Source organism: Phyllostomus discolor, chromosome 10 (assembly GCF_004126475.2).
Source record: "Phyllostomus discolor isolate MPI-MPIP mPhyDis1 chromosome 10, mPhyDis1.pri.v3, whole genome shotgun sequence".
NCBI classification, from domain to species: Eukaryota; Metazoa; Chordata; class Mammalia; order Chiroptera; family Phyllostomidae; genus Phyllostomus; species Phyllostomus discolor.
This window is the reverse complement of record NC_040912.2, coordinates 69,806,169-69,820,564: the sequence shown is the minus strand read 5'-3', so window position 1 is coordinate 69,820,564 and position 14,396 is coordinate 69,806,169. Positions and strand designations below refer to the sequence as shown.

Here is a 14,396-nt window from a genome sequence, read left to right as displayed (position 1 = left end):
AGGTATGCTAATATCTTCTACTTTGTTCTTCTCAAAATTGGTGAGGCTTTTTAGGGTCATTTACGGTTCCATATAAATTGTTGAAATGTTTGTTGTATATCTGTGAAATACACCATTGGTATTTTAATAGGGATTGTAGTGAATGTATACATTGCTTTGGGTAGTATGGACATTTTGATGATGTTAGTTTTTCTAATCCATGGACATGGTGTATGCTTTCATTAATTTGTGTCTTCCTTAATTTCTTTCTTCAGAGTTGTATAGTTTTTTGAGTACAGCTCTTTTACCTCCTTGGTTAGGTTTACTCCTAAGTACTTATTTTTCTTATTACTATAGCAAATGGGATTTTTTCCTGACTTCTGTTTCTGATGTTTCATGGTTGGTGTACAAAAATAGCTTTGATTTTTAATATTGACTTTGTATCCTGCTGCTTTGCCAAATTCATTTATTAGATCAAGAAGTTTTTGGTGGAGTCTGTAGGATTTTTTATGTACACTATCATGTTGTCTGCCAAAAATGACACTTTTACTTCTTCCTTTCCAATTTGGATGCCTTTTATTTCTTTTTCTTGTCTGATAACTATGGGTAGGATTTCCAATACTATGTTGAATGGAAGTGGTAAAAGCAAACATTCTTGTCTTGTTCCTGATCTTAGCAGGAAAACTTTTAGCTTTTGCCCATTGAGTATGATGTTGGCTGTATGTTTCTCATATATGGCCTTCATTATGTTGAGGAATGCTCCCTCTATTCCCACTGAGCTGTGTTTTTGTCATAAATGGGTGCTGTACCTTATTAAATGCTTTTTCCACATCTATTGATATGATCATGTAACTTTTTCTTTCCTTTCATTTATGTGATGTATTATATTTGTTGATATGCAAATATTGTACCATCCTTGCATCCCTGTGATGAATCCCACTGGATCATGGTGTATGGTCTTTTTAATGTGTTGCTGGGTGAGGTTTGCCTATATTTTGTTGAAAATTTTAGCATCTATGTTCATCAGCAATATTGGCCTGTAGTTTTCTTTCTTCTGTCTTTATCTGATTTTGGAATTAGGATGATGTTGGCATCATAAAAAGCATTTGGGAATCTTCCCTCTTCTTGGATGTTTTGGAATAGTCTATGAAGGATAGGGGTTAGCTCTTCCTTAAATGTTTTATAAAATTCTCCTGTGAAACTGTCCAGTCCAGGGCTTTTGTGTGACAGGAGCTTTTTTATTACTGCTTCAATTTCATCAGCTATTATCAGTCTGTTCAGGCTTTCTGATTCTTCATTCAGTTTTGGAAAATTATAGTTCTTTAGAAATTTGTTCATTTCACCTTGGTTCTCATATTTCTTGGCATATAGTTGTATAGTGATTCCTTACTATCCTCCCTATTTCTGTGGTATCAGTTGTAATCTCTCCTCATTCATTTCTGATTTTATTTATTTGGGTCCTCTCCCTTATTTTATTCTTGATGAATCTGGTTAAAGGCTTGTTAGTTTTGTTTATCTTTTCAAAGAACAAGCTCCTGGATTTATTGATACTTTGAATTGTTCTTTTATTCTCTATGACATTTAATTCTGCTATGATCTTGATTATTTCCATCCTTCTACTCGCTCTGGAATTTATGTTGTTGTTCTTCCATTTCTTGTAGTTGTAGGGTTAGGTTGTTTATTTGAAATGTTTCTATCTTTTGTAGGTAGGCCTGTATTTCTACGAACATCTCTCTCAAGACTATCTTTACTGTGTTCCATAGGTTTTGGGCTGTCCTATGTTCATTTTCATTTGTTTCCAGAAATGTTTTGATTTCTTCCTTGATCTCATTGTTAACCAATTCATTGTTTAATAGTATGCTACTCAGTCTCCATGAGTTTGAGTATTTTTGAGTTTTTTGCTTGAGGTTGGTTTCTAGCTTCAGGCCCTTGTGGCCTGACAAAATGCTTGATAGGATTTCAATTTTCTTGATTTTCTTGAGGCTTGTTTTGTGTCTCTTCATGTGGTCTATCTTTGAAAATATTATCTTTGAAAATATTCCATGTGCATTTGAAAAGAATGTGCATTTTGCTTCCTTGGGATGAAAGGTTTTATATATATATATCAGTTAAGTCCATATAATCTAATGCATCATTCAGTTCCACAATATCCTTGTTATTTTGTTTGGAGGATCTATCCATTGTTGACAGTAGGATGTTAAAAACCCCTACTATAAGTGTGTTGCTGTCTATATCTTTCTTGAAGTCCTCTAGGGTTTTCCTTATATATTTGTGTGCTCCTATGTTGGGTGCATATATGTTTACAATATTAATGTCTTCTTGATGTATTCTTCCCTTGAGTGTTATGAAGTGCCCTTCTGTGTCTCCTTTTTGGTCTTTGTTTTGAAGTCTATTTTGTCTGATATAAGTATTGCTACCCTAGCTTTTTTTTCCCCGTTTGCTTGAATATTCCTTTCCAACCCTTCACTTTTAGTCTGTGGAAGTCTTTTGTTCTGAGGTGGGTCTCTTATAGGCAGCATATGTGTGGGTCATGTTTTATTATCCATTCAGTTACCCCATGTCTTTTGATTGGAGCATTTAATCCATTTATGCTTAGGGTTATTATTGATAGGTACTATTCATTGCCATTCTCCCACCTGTGTACCTGTGCTCCTCTCTCTCTCACTCTTTTTCTTCCTCCTCGTAAAGCAGTCCCTTTAGCACACCTTGCCATGCTGGTTTGGTGGTGTATTCTTTTAGCCTTCTTTTGTCCAGGAGGCTTCTTATTTGGCCTTCCTTTTCAATTGAGAGCCTTGCTGGGTTGAGTAGTCTTGGTTGCAGGCCTTTGCTTTTCATTACTTGAACATTTCTTGCCTTTCCCTTCTGGCTTGTAGTGTTTCTGTTGAGAAGTCAGCTGGTAGCCTTATCAGGGCTCCCTCATATGTTTCTTCCTCTTTCTCCCTTCCAGCCTTTAAGATTCTCTCTTTGTTTTGGAATTTTGTCATTTTAATTATGATTTGTCTTGGAGCGGGAGTCTTTGGGTTCCTCTTGATTGGGACCCTCTCTGCTTCCTAGATTTGTGTGACCTTTTCTGTCATCAAATTAGGGAAGTTTTCCGTCATTACTTTTTCAAACAGGCTTTCTGTCCCTTGCTCTTCTTCTCCTTCTGGTATCTTTATTATACAGATATTATTACATATCATGTTGTCCTATAGTTCTCTTAACACCTCTCTGTTCTTTTTAAGTCTTTTTTCCTTTTCTTGTTCTTTCTGGGAGTTTTTTTCTACCTTGTCCTCCAGTTCACTGATTCAATCTTCTGCTTCATCTATCATGCTTTTTATTCCTTCTGTTGTGTTCTTCAATTCAGAAATGTATTCTTTATTTTCTCCTGGCCCTTATTGATTGTTTCTATGTCATTTTTCATGCTGATATAGTTTGCAGTAAGTTCCTTGTGGTTTCCCTATAGTTTTTGGTTATTCTCACTGAACTCATTGAGCTTCCTTATAACTATTGTTTTAAACTCAATATCTGATAGTTGACTTGCCTCTACTTCATTTAGCACTCTTTCTGAGAATTCCACCTTTCCTCCCAATTGGGGGTTCTTTCTTTGACCCCCCATTTTAGAGGAAATTCTTCTTGTTTGCTTCTGCTTCTTAAATTGATCTGTTTTGACTTCCTGAGTTTGTGGTGTGAACTTCTATGGTAGGATTCAGTAGTGCAGTCCCCTTGATCTCCTGAACTTGATGCTCTTGGAATGTCCTTTATGCCATTTCTGTTGTCTCTGTGTATGTATTTGGGTTTTGATTGTTGTTGGGTCTTTGATGGGTCACTCCATCCACCATGTCTTGTATGCTGTTGTGCAGGTGCTGCCAGAACAAAACCACAAAGCCCAGGAAACAAACCCATACCCACAAAAGTAACTCCCCTGCCACCATGTCAATCCCACTATCAACAGCAAGTGAAGGAGTATTAGTATGGGTGTAAAGAGATTAAGACTGTTATAATAAACAGGAGTGAATATGAGATGATCTACTGAAAGAAAAATGATTTTTAGAGGGTAGGGGGGGAGCACTAATAACAGTTGGGAGTCAGAGTAATATGAAAAGAGAAAGTAAAATTTACATCATAAATAAAAAAGGGGATGAAGAATGTGGAATGGAGTATGAGAAAGGAAGCATATAGTATTAGGTTTAAACAGAAATTAAAGTAAAATAAAGTGAGAGAAAGAAAAAAAAGGAAAAAAGTAAATAAATAATAAAAAATATAGGAGTCAAATTGGAGAGAAAGATCCACCACAGCACTATCAATAACAAATGAGCAAAAAATAATATAAATAGTATGGAAATAAGAGGGGAAAAAGAAATAAAGAAAAGTTCAAGAGATTTCTAGAGGAATGGGAAGTGATTTTTAAATGATAGAAAGGGAACACTAAGAGCGAGGAACAAAAACCAGGCTTAGACAGAGAAAAATTAAAATTTGAAATAAAAGGAAAAAGAAGAAAACAAGCAGAAGAAAACTAAAAGGGCAGGAGGAAAGAGAAATATAATAAAAAAAGAGGCTAAGACAGGACAAAATTAAAAATTTGAGATGAAAAAAGAGTAGGAGAGGGAACCAGTAAAATTTGATATTTGAAATACAAAATTAATGAAGATCTAGAGATAAAATTGAGAACAGTACAACAACATCTTCCCTACCCACAACCAGCTAGCAAAGATTTCTAAAGGTGGAAAGAGAATGTGGGTATTTTAAGAGTAGGAGGAAAAGGATGTGAGATGACCATTGATAAGATAATTGCTTTTTTATGTCTGGATGGGGGAGAAATAGTAGGAGTGCGGAATAGGAACAAGTTGTAGCAATAGAGAAAACAGAATTTAAATGAAAATATTGAGAGAAAGAAGAAGGTAAATTGGGGTAAGAAAAGGGAGGAGCAAAATATGTGAATTGAAATACACTATAAATACTCTAGTAACTTAATAGGTACAGACTTGAAGGACAAGAACTGAGTGTTAAAAAGCTATGCAGGAAAGAAAATATCACAAATCATAGAGAAGATCACAGTGGACTTCATCTCAATAGCCTCTAGTGTTTACCACTGTTTTTTTTTCTTTCTGGATCTACCTCTGGTGATGTCAGATACTGATTCCGCTGGACCTTAGGCAGCCAGTTGATTTCCAAGGATCTACTCTCTGCAGCTGTCTCCTTCAGTTGTTAATCTAGTCACTTTGCACTCAGCAGTCAGGTTTAAGCACCATAGGGCGGGGCAAAATCCTTCCTGGGGTCCAGGTTGTTCTTTCCCCTCAGGCTGCTGCTGCTCGGAGGGGAGTGGTCTGCCTAAGCATGATGGCTGTTTCTGTATGGGAGATGACTCAGTACCTGGATCCCGGTGTCCACTTTCTCAGCTCTCTACCCAAAGCTTCCATCCCCAGTCTTTCCTCAGGTGTTTTAAGCCCACTTGGTCCCCATCTTTGCTGGAGTCCTGGGTAAGTGGCTCAAAATGAAAATTTTTGTGTTGGCCCTTTAAATGGCTCTTTGAATCTCCAGCTGTCCATCTCTGGCAAAGAGCAACCCTGCCACTTTTCGCCACTTTTAATTATTTGTGTACTTTTTGGGCTCTGGTGCTCTAGGCTGGGGATCCTAGTTTAGGGTTTAGACCCCAATCTTCCCAGGGGAATCCAGCCAGCTGCTTAATTATCCCTCTGGAACTGCTGCATGTGGGCACCCAGCCAGCCCTGTTGAGTCTCCACCATACTCCTTACCAGTCAGTCTTTGCTGAAGCTGCTTCTTCTGCGTGTCTAAAGTTATAAGGCTTCTCTCTTGCTATTGTTCAGTTGTTTGTTCTGGGTGATTTCTCCTCAATTTAGTTGTAATTTCAGATTGGTCCTGTGAGGAGGTTAGTGTGACTTCCATTCATCTCTCCACCATCTTCCTGCTGCTCTCAACTCAGTTCTGTAATTACTGATAATGTTTAATTTTGTGGTGATTTTTCGTTTGTGTGTTTGTTTTACTTTTATACAGCAAGAGATTTTTCATAGTCATTGAATTTTCACAACTCCAAGGCAAGTATTGTTATGGCCGATTTGTAGATAAGGAAGTAGAAGCCCACCCAGAGGATTGATTTGCCCATGATTACTCAAGTCACATCACTAAGTTCAAAAGCTCAGTACTCTGCTCTGTTTCAGGGTTCATTCTTACCTGCCACCATTTTCAACCACATTTGGTAAACACGGCTTTCAAAGTACTGTCAGCCTACCCTGCCTCATATACTGTTTTCATTATACAATACTTACGGTTGTAAATTTGGTATAAATGGAATGGCTAAAGGATTGCAATCAAGCTTTGTTTTGTGTTTCCCTCTCAATCAAATTAAACGTTGCCTTCTGCCTCTGCCATGTCATGTACACAAATTAGTGGCTTAGCATTAAAGCCAAGAAAACTATCACCCAGATGATCACGGCATTTGATTGGTGTTCTACAGATGGATGCATTTCTGAGAGGGGTTTTCTCCTCCCTGTTGGAGACTGGTGTTGTGGAGCCTCAGGCATGTCTCATGAAGGTGGACTCTAGAAAATAAAATTAGACAACCCCTCTTCTTACTGCCAACCCAGGGTGGGATGAGTGCCACCCAGGGTGGTGGCAAAAAAGAAGAGAAGATAGGGGTAGACTTGACCCTGTGTTCTCAACCACCTGCAGCTCTTGAGTTTTATTTTGAAAGACAGTGGTTGCCTAAAGCTTTCTCTAGTCATCATTTGAACAGTAAGCATATCACAGATTGGTTTACTTTTTTTCAGGAATCACATTACCGGGAATACAGTTTGAGGCATAACTAGATACTTCTGCAAAGCATAATGGGAATTTTGAGTTGATGAAAAAATCTTGCCACCTTGACACTACTTTTTTAAAGAAAGTTATGTTCCATTTGATTTCATTTCCCACCATAGCACTGTCTTTGAAGTTAACTTTTAAAAGAGGTCTGGAAATCTTTCTCAGTCTTGAGACAATGCTGATCTAATTTGAACCTTCTGCAGAGGTATTGGTTGTGGCTGGAAGTGAGACTTCATAAATGTCTCTCTCTGCAGAACTGCATTTACTAGTTTCTCTGTGGCTCTGCCCAGAGCAAAGACTGTTGCCTGTTTTGAGGTAACACTGCAGCCCTGAAGGACAGGATAGCTATCTGTAATGAAATTGTGTGTGCTGTTTTAGTTTTTACTTTTATATTGTGTGTCAGACACCCATTCTAGTAGATATTTGAATAAAAAGTAGTCAGATAATATTTTCAAAGAGTAACAGCTCAATTTAAATAGAGCATCTCATTTCCAACAGTTTAAGTTATAAATATAGGGCCAGGCATTGAATGGTTCCTAACTCTCAAGTCTGTTGTTTGTATTGCTCTCTTCCTTTAGTTACACAGTGAAAATTTTTATCAATATATTGCACATTATTCTTGTGACATATTTTCTAAGAATATTCAAAGTGCCAATATTTTATAATCCACATTTGTTTTTTGTTTTGTGGTTTAAATCTAATTCACATTTGAAGAAATTAAGTGACATTTTGCAACTGTAAATCTCAAATGTTCTTACAAGGGTTTTCTTTTTTTTTTGGCAGGGGGGAGGTGGGCAAGATCAACTTTTTATGGAACGTGTTAAAAAAGAGGCTTAGTTCATAAGGTCAAAGCCATGCCATCAGGAGAGTCCTCAGGGTCTTCTTTCTGCGCCTCCACTTCCTTCCCCTTGGCTGGGGTAACAGCGGCAGAGGGGGCAGGAGCACCAGCTGCTGGGGCAGGCCCACCAGCCCCTATGTTGCAGATGGGGCTCCTGATGTTGACATTGGCCAGGGTCTTTGCAAACAGTCCAGGCCATAAAAGTTCAACATTTATACCAGCTGCTTTACTGAGGACCTTGATCCTGTCCTCCAACACTGTCACCTTATCCTCATGCAGGATAAGGGCTGAGTGGATGTGGGCAAGCTCCCAGCTGGAGTGCATGGTGTGGGTGGGTGCTAGGCGAGCACTGCCTGGACAAAGTCAGGGCCTCACCCCAATGCGGCCTTAGCTTCCTGGGGAGGACTGAGCACCATAGTCGCAGATAGGGAAAGCCTTAGAAAGTTCTCTGGCTATGGTATAATGAAACCTTTTTAAAATGATTAATTTTGCCCTGGCTGATGTGGCTCAGTGGATTGAGCCTGGACCTGCAATGGTCACCAGTTCGGTTCCCAGTCAGGGCACATGCCTGGGTTGTGGGCCAGATCCCCACTGGGGGGTGTGAAAGAGGCAACCACACACTGATGTTTCTCTCCCTCTCTTTCTCCTTCCCTTCTCTTCTGTCTGGAAATAAATAAATAAAATCTTTTTTTAAAAAAAGATTAAATTTAATTGGAAGAATAAAAATATCTCTGTCACAGAAGTATGAATGTTTTATAGTTAGCTGATTAAAAAGTTATAACCAAAGTCTAAATTTTAAATAGGGAAAAGACAATTCACTAAATACAGTATAAAGAGAGCCCTTCAACATATGAAAAAATGTATAAGCTTATTTATAATTAGAGAAATGCAAATTAAAACAAAACTAAGATTACTGTGACCAGAGAATTCCACAATATTTTTGTGTGTGATAAGAGCACTTAACACAAAATGTGCTCAAAAGCAAAATTTTGAGTGCAGTATCAGTAACTATAGGCATTACAGTATACATCAGATCTCTGGGATTTGATCATCTTGTATAGTCAAAACTTTGTACCCTTTCAATAATATGTCCCTGTTTCACAACTGCCCCCCCCCCCCCGCCCAGCTATTCTACTTTCTGAAAAATTCCTTTCCACTCTCTGCTTTTATGAATTTGACTGTTTTAGGTTCCTCATAAAAATAGAATCATGCAGTATTTGTCCTTCTGTGTCTGGTTTGCTTTTTTAAAGATTTTATTTACTTATTTTTAGAGAAAGGGAAAGGGATGGAGAAAGAGAGGGAGAGAAACATTAATGTGTGATTGCCTCTCATGCGCCCCCTGCTGGGGACCTGTCCCACAACCCAGGCAAGTGCCCTGACTGGGAATTGAACCTGACACCCTTTGGTTTGCAGGCTAGCATTCAATCCACTGAGCCACACCAGCCAGGGCCTGTGTCTGGTTTATTTAACTTAGTATAATGTCCATCAGCTTTGACATTTATATTCCCTCAAACAGTGTACAAACATTCTCTTTTCTCAACATCCTCAATAAACTTCTCTTTTATTTCCTTTATAATAGCCACTCTAACAGGTGTGAAGTGATAACTCCCTGTGGTTTTTAATTGCTATTGAAAATCAAATTATTACTGATGTTGAGGACCTTTTCATATTCCTTTTAGCCATTTGTCAGTCTTCTTCAGAGAAATGTCTATTCAGTGTTTTCTTTGGGGGGGGGGTTCTGCCCATCTTTTAACCATATAGTATGTTTTTTGTTATTGTTTCTGTTTGTTTGCTTGCTTTTTGCTATTGACCTGTAGGAGTTTCTAATGTATTTTTGGATATTAACTCTTTATAAGATATATTTTGTGCAAATATTTTCTCCCATTCCATGAGTTTCCTTTTCACTTTGCTGTGCAGAAACTTTTTAGTTTGATTTGGTCCTGCTTATTTTTCTGTTTTGTTACCTGTAGTTTTGGTGTCATATCCAAAAAATTATTCCCAAGGCCAGTGTCAAAAAGCATTTTCCCCTATGTTTTATTCTAGGAATTTCACAGTGTCAGATTTTATGTTTGATATTTTTAGTTGATTTTTGTGAATTATGTAAGATAAGGGTTCAATTTCATTATTTTGCATGTGGATACTTAGTTTTCTCAGCATCATCTATTAAAACCCTCTCCACCTCATGTGGTTTTTTTTTTAGCACCTTTGTCCAAGATTAGTTGTCCATATATGCATGGGTTTATTTCTGGGCTCTCTCTTCTGTTTCATTGGTGTATGTGTCTGGTTTGTTTGTTTGTTTGTTTACCAGTAGTATGCTATTATAATTACCATAGCTTAGTAATATATTTTGAAATCAAGAACAGCTTTATTATTTCTCAAGTTTGGTTTGACTATCTGGGGTCTTTTGTGGTTCCACTAAACTTTGGGATTATGCTTTCTATTTCTGTACAAAATGCCAGTGGGATTTTGAAAGTGGTTGCATTAAATCTGTAGATTCAAATATGAGGTCATATGGACAATATGACAATGTATAAATTCCTAGAAACATGCAAGCTATCAAGAAGAAATGGAACACTTGAACAGATCAAAAACAAATAAGGAATTTGAATCAGTAATCAGTAACCTTCCAACAATGTAAAAACTAGGACCAGTCCTTCTTAAACTCATCCAGAAAAATGGAAGAGGAAATACTTTTAAACTCATTTTATGAAAACAGCATCATCTTGATATCAAAGCCAGACAAGGACACTACAAGAAAAGAAAACTACTAGACAATGTCCCTTATGAATACAGATGCGTAAATCCTCAACAAAATATTAGCATGTTGATTCCAGCAGCATATTGAAAGGATCATAAATCCACTGGTGGTATTTATCCCTGGGATGCAAAGATGGTTCAACATACATAAATCGTCAAGGTGATACACTACATTAAGAAAAGAAGGTTTGAAATCACATGATCATCTCAGTAGATGCAGAAAAAACATTTAATAAAATTTTACACCATTTATTGATAAAAACCCTTAATACGTTAGTTATAGAAGGTACTTACCTTGACACGGAAAAGATTATATATGAAAAGTCCACAGGTAACATCATTCTCAATTGTGAAAAACTGAAAAATTCCCCTATATATCCAGAATTTAACAAAGATGTCTACTTTTACCACTTTTTTTCCAGCACAGTGCTGGAAATCCTTGTCAGAACAATAAGGCAAGGAAAAGAAATAAAATGCATCCACATTGGAAATGCAGAAGTCAAATTATCTTTGCAGATGATGTGCTCTTATATGTAGAAAACCATAAGGACTATAAAAAACTACTAAAACTAATAAATAAATGCAGCAAAGGTGCAGGATATAGAATCATTTCTATACACTAAACTATCTGAAAAACAAATTAAGAGCCTTGACTGGAGTGGCTCAATGGATTGAGAGCTGGTCTGTAAACCAAAGGGTTGCCAGTTTGAAAAATTAATTAAGAAACAATCTCATTTACAATAGTATGAAAAAGAATATTGGGTTGGTCAAAAAGATGTCTGTAGGAGTGCTTAGTTGTCTGAAACTTCATTCAAAACAATATTGTATTCTGACAGCTGTCGTATCAGTGTGCATTTTAAAAACATCAGAATTGGAGAACTTTTACATAGCCATTTTAATATTGAAAATGGAAGAAAATATGCAATGTTTTTGGCATGCAGTTTGTTATGTTAAGAAAGGTAAAAATGCAACTGAAATGCAAAAAGAAAGATTTGTGCAGTGTATGGAGAAGGTGCTGTGACAGGTAAAACATGTCAAAAGTGGTTTACAAAGTTTTGTGCTAGAGATTTCTCACTGGATGACGCTCCAGGGTCATTTAAACCAGTCAAAGTTGATAGCAATCAAATCAAGACATTAATTAGATCAACATAATACCACATGGGAGATAGTCAACATACTTAAAATACCCAAATCAATAAAGTTATTGGTGAAAATGAAAAATATGTCTTTTATGGAAAAAACTAAACAAACTCTTTGGCCAACCCAATAAAATCATAGGAATAAACTTAACCAAGGAGGTGGAATAATTGTGCTGTGCAAAGTATAAAACACTGGTGGATGGTTCAGGGGGTGGTGGAGGCAGAGTGGACGATGGTTCAGCCCAGCAGTTTGAGGAGCTGCTGTGCCTCAGAGCCAAGTGCCCCCTTGTGATCCATTTTTGGGCACCATGTGCTCCACAGTGTGATCAAATGAACAACGTGATGTCACAGTTAGCCAAAGAACACCCCAATTTTTGTTTGTAAAGTAGGAAGCTGAAGCTGTATCTGAAGTACCTGAACAATATGAAATTAGTTCTGATGCCATCTTTCTGTTTTTCAAGAATTCTCAGCTCTGTGTTTCTGGCAAGCTCATAGGAGGACTCTACAGTTAAGCAGCTGGAAGCATCTGAAAAACTAGATACAATTTGCCTTAGAGCTCCCAGATTAGAAGCAAGGCTCAAAGTAATGACAAATAAAGCTTCTGTGATGCTCTTTATGAAAGAAAACAAGCAGGAAGCTAAATGTGGATTTGGCAAACTCTGGAAATACTAAATAGCACTGGTGTTGAATATGAGACATTTGATATGTTGGAGGATGAAGAAGTGTGGCAAGGATTGAAAACATTCTCCAAGTGGCCAACACACCCTCAGCTGTGTGTGAAAGGGGAGCTCATTGGAGGGCTGGACATTGTTAAGGAACTGAAAGAAAATGGTGAATTGCTGCTTTCTCTGGAAGGAGAATATTAATAAATGTTAAATGTGCTGCCCACTACTGCAGGAAGTACTCATCAGCCAGTCGTTAGCAATGGAGGAGGAGAAGGAAAAGCCTCTTCCTCAGCTTCCCTTTGTCTATTCCACAAGGTAGTGCTAAATAAATGTATGTTACGTTTTTTCCACCAAAAATAGAACGTGATAAACATCTTCAAATTCCATTTTTTTAAAAAAGTATAAAACACCAGTGAAAGAAATTAAAGCAGTCACAAATAACTGGAAAGACATCTGATGATCATGGATTGGAAACATTCATATGATCTGGTCTTGGGCTGTTCTTGTTGGGAAATTTTTGATTACTAATTCAAATTCCTTATTTGTTTTTGGTCTGTTGAAGTTTTATGCTTCTCCTTGATTTAGTCTTGATGGTTTGTACATTTCTAGGAATTTATCCATTTCTTCTAGGTTGTCCAGTTTTTTTATGTATGATTGTTCATAATGATATTTATTATCTTTATTTCTGTGGCATCACTTATAATGTTTCCTTTTTCACTTACGATTTTATTTGAGTCTTCTCTCTTTTTTCTTTGTTAGTCTAACTGAAGGTTTATTGATATTATTTACCTTTAAAAAACCAACTCTTAGTTTCATTGATCTTTTTTTTTGTTCTTTATTTATGCCCCAGTCTCTTTTTTTCTTTCTTTTTCTAACTTCAGACTTAATTTGTTCCTTTTTTAGTCCCTTGAGCTGTAACATTTGATTTTTTTAAATGAAATCTGTCTTTTTAAAAATGTACTATTGGTGTTTTTTTTTCTAAGAAGATTTTATTTTTCTAAAGTCTTCTTAGTACTGCTTTTACTGTATCCCATAAATTTTGGTATGTTTTATTTTCATCTCTGTTTGTCTCAAAATATTTTCTGTTTCCTTTTTGGTTTCTTCTTTGACCCAGTGGTTGTCCAAGAGTGTCTTGTTTAATGTCCATGCATTTGTGAATTTTTCTCTTTTCCATTTGTTATTAAGTTCTAATTTTATTCCATTGATGTTTGAGAAGATAGCTGGGATGATTTCAGTCTTAAACTTGTTAAGACATTTTTTGTGACTTAGCATGTAATGTAACCTGGAGAATGTTCTGTGTATACTTAAGAGGAATGTGTTGTGTGCTGCTGATGGGTGAAATATTCTGTGTATATTTTTAGGTCTATTTGAACTATAGTGTGGTTGAAGTCTGCTATTTCCTTATTAACTTTTTGTCTGGATGATCTGTCTCTTATTAAAAGTGCAGTATTGAAGTTTTCTATTGTAATTGTATTGCTCTCTATTTCTCCCTTTAGATCTGTTAATGTATTTCATATATATATCAGTGCTCTGATGATATATATATATATATATTTGTGTGTATATATTTCTATCATCCTGGTGAATTGACCCTTTTGTCATTATGTAATGAACTTCCTTGTCTCTTGTGGCAATTATTTTGCTACTTTGTTTGATGTAAATATAGCTATCCCTGCTCTCTTTTGGTTACCATTTACATGGGATATTTTTTTCTATCCCTCCACTCTCAACCTATGTGTGTCCTAAAATCTAAATTGGGTCTCTTGTAAGCAACATATAGTTGTATCTTGTTTTATCCAGATAAGGACTGACCTCTCAGCTGGACTCCAGAGATTTGAACATTCTATTTTAAACTGATAACAGCCTCAATTGAAACATATATGAAACCTTACACTTTTATTTCCCCCAACACACATATTATGTTATTGATGTGAGAATTTATTTCTTCTATACTGAATTTATTTCTTCTATCCACGAACAAATTTTTGTGTTAGTAGTTGTTAATACATTTTCAGAGTTTACATTAGGGTTAAGAAGATGCATGTACCACCGTTATAATATTCTATTACTGTTTGTTCATATATTTACCTGGATCAGTGAGATTTATACTTTCATATACATTTGTGTTTCTGTGTATATTCACAACATTTTGTCTCCATTTGAAGGATTCCTTTTATCATTTTTTGTAAGACAGATCTAGTGGTGACATACTTGTTC

The 14,396-nt window shown here is 36.5% G+C and overlaps 1 protein-coding gene across 1 annotated transcript in view; it reads left to right on the top strand.

Annotated features, from left to right (window-relative positions):
* Nucleotides 1-14,396, top strand: part of CADPS2 (calcium dependent secretion activator 2) — a 575,914-nt gene that overhangs the window by 473,568 nt on the left and 87,950 nt on the right.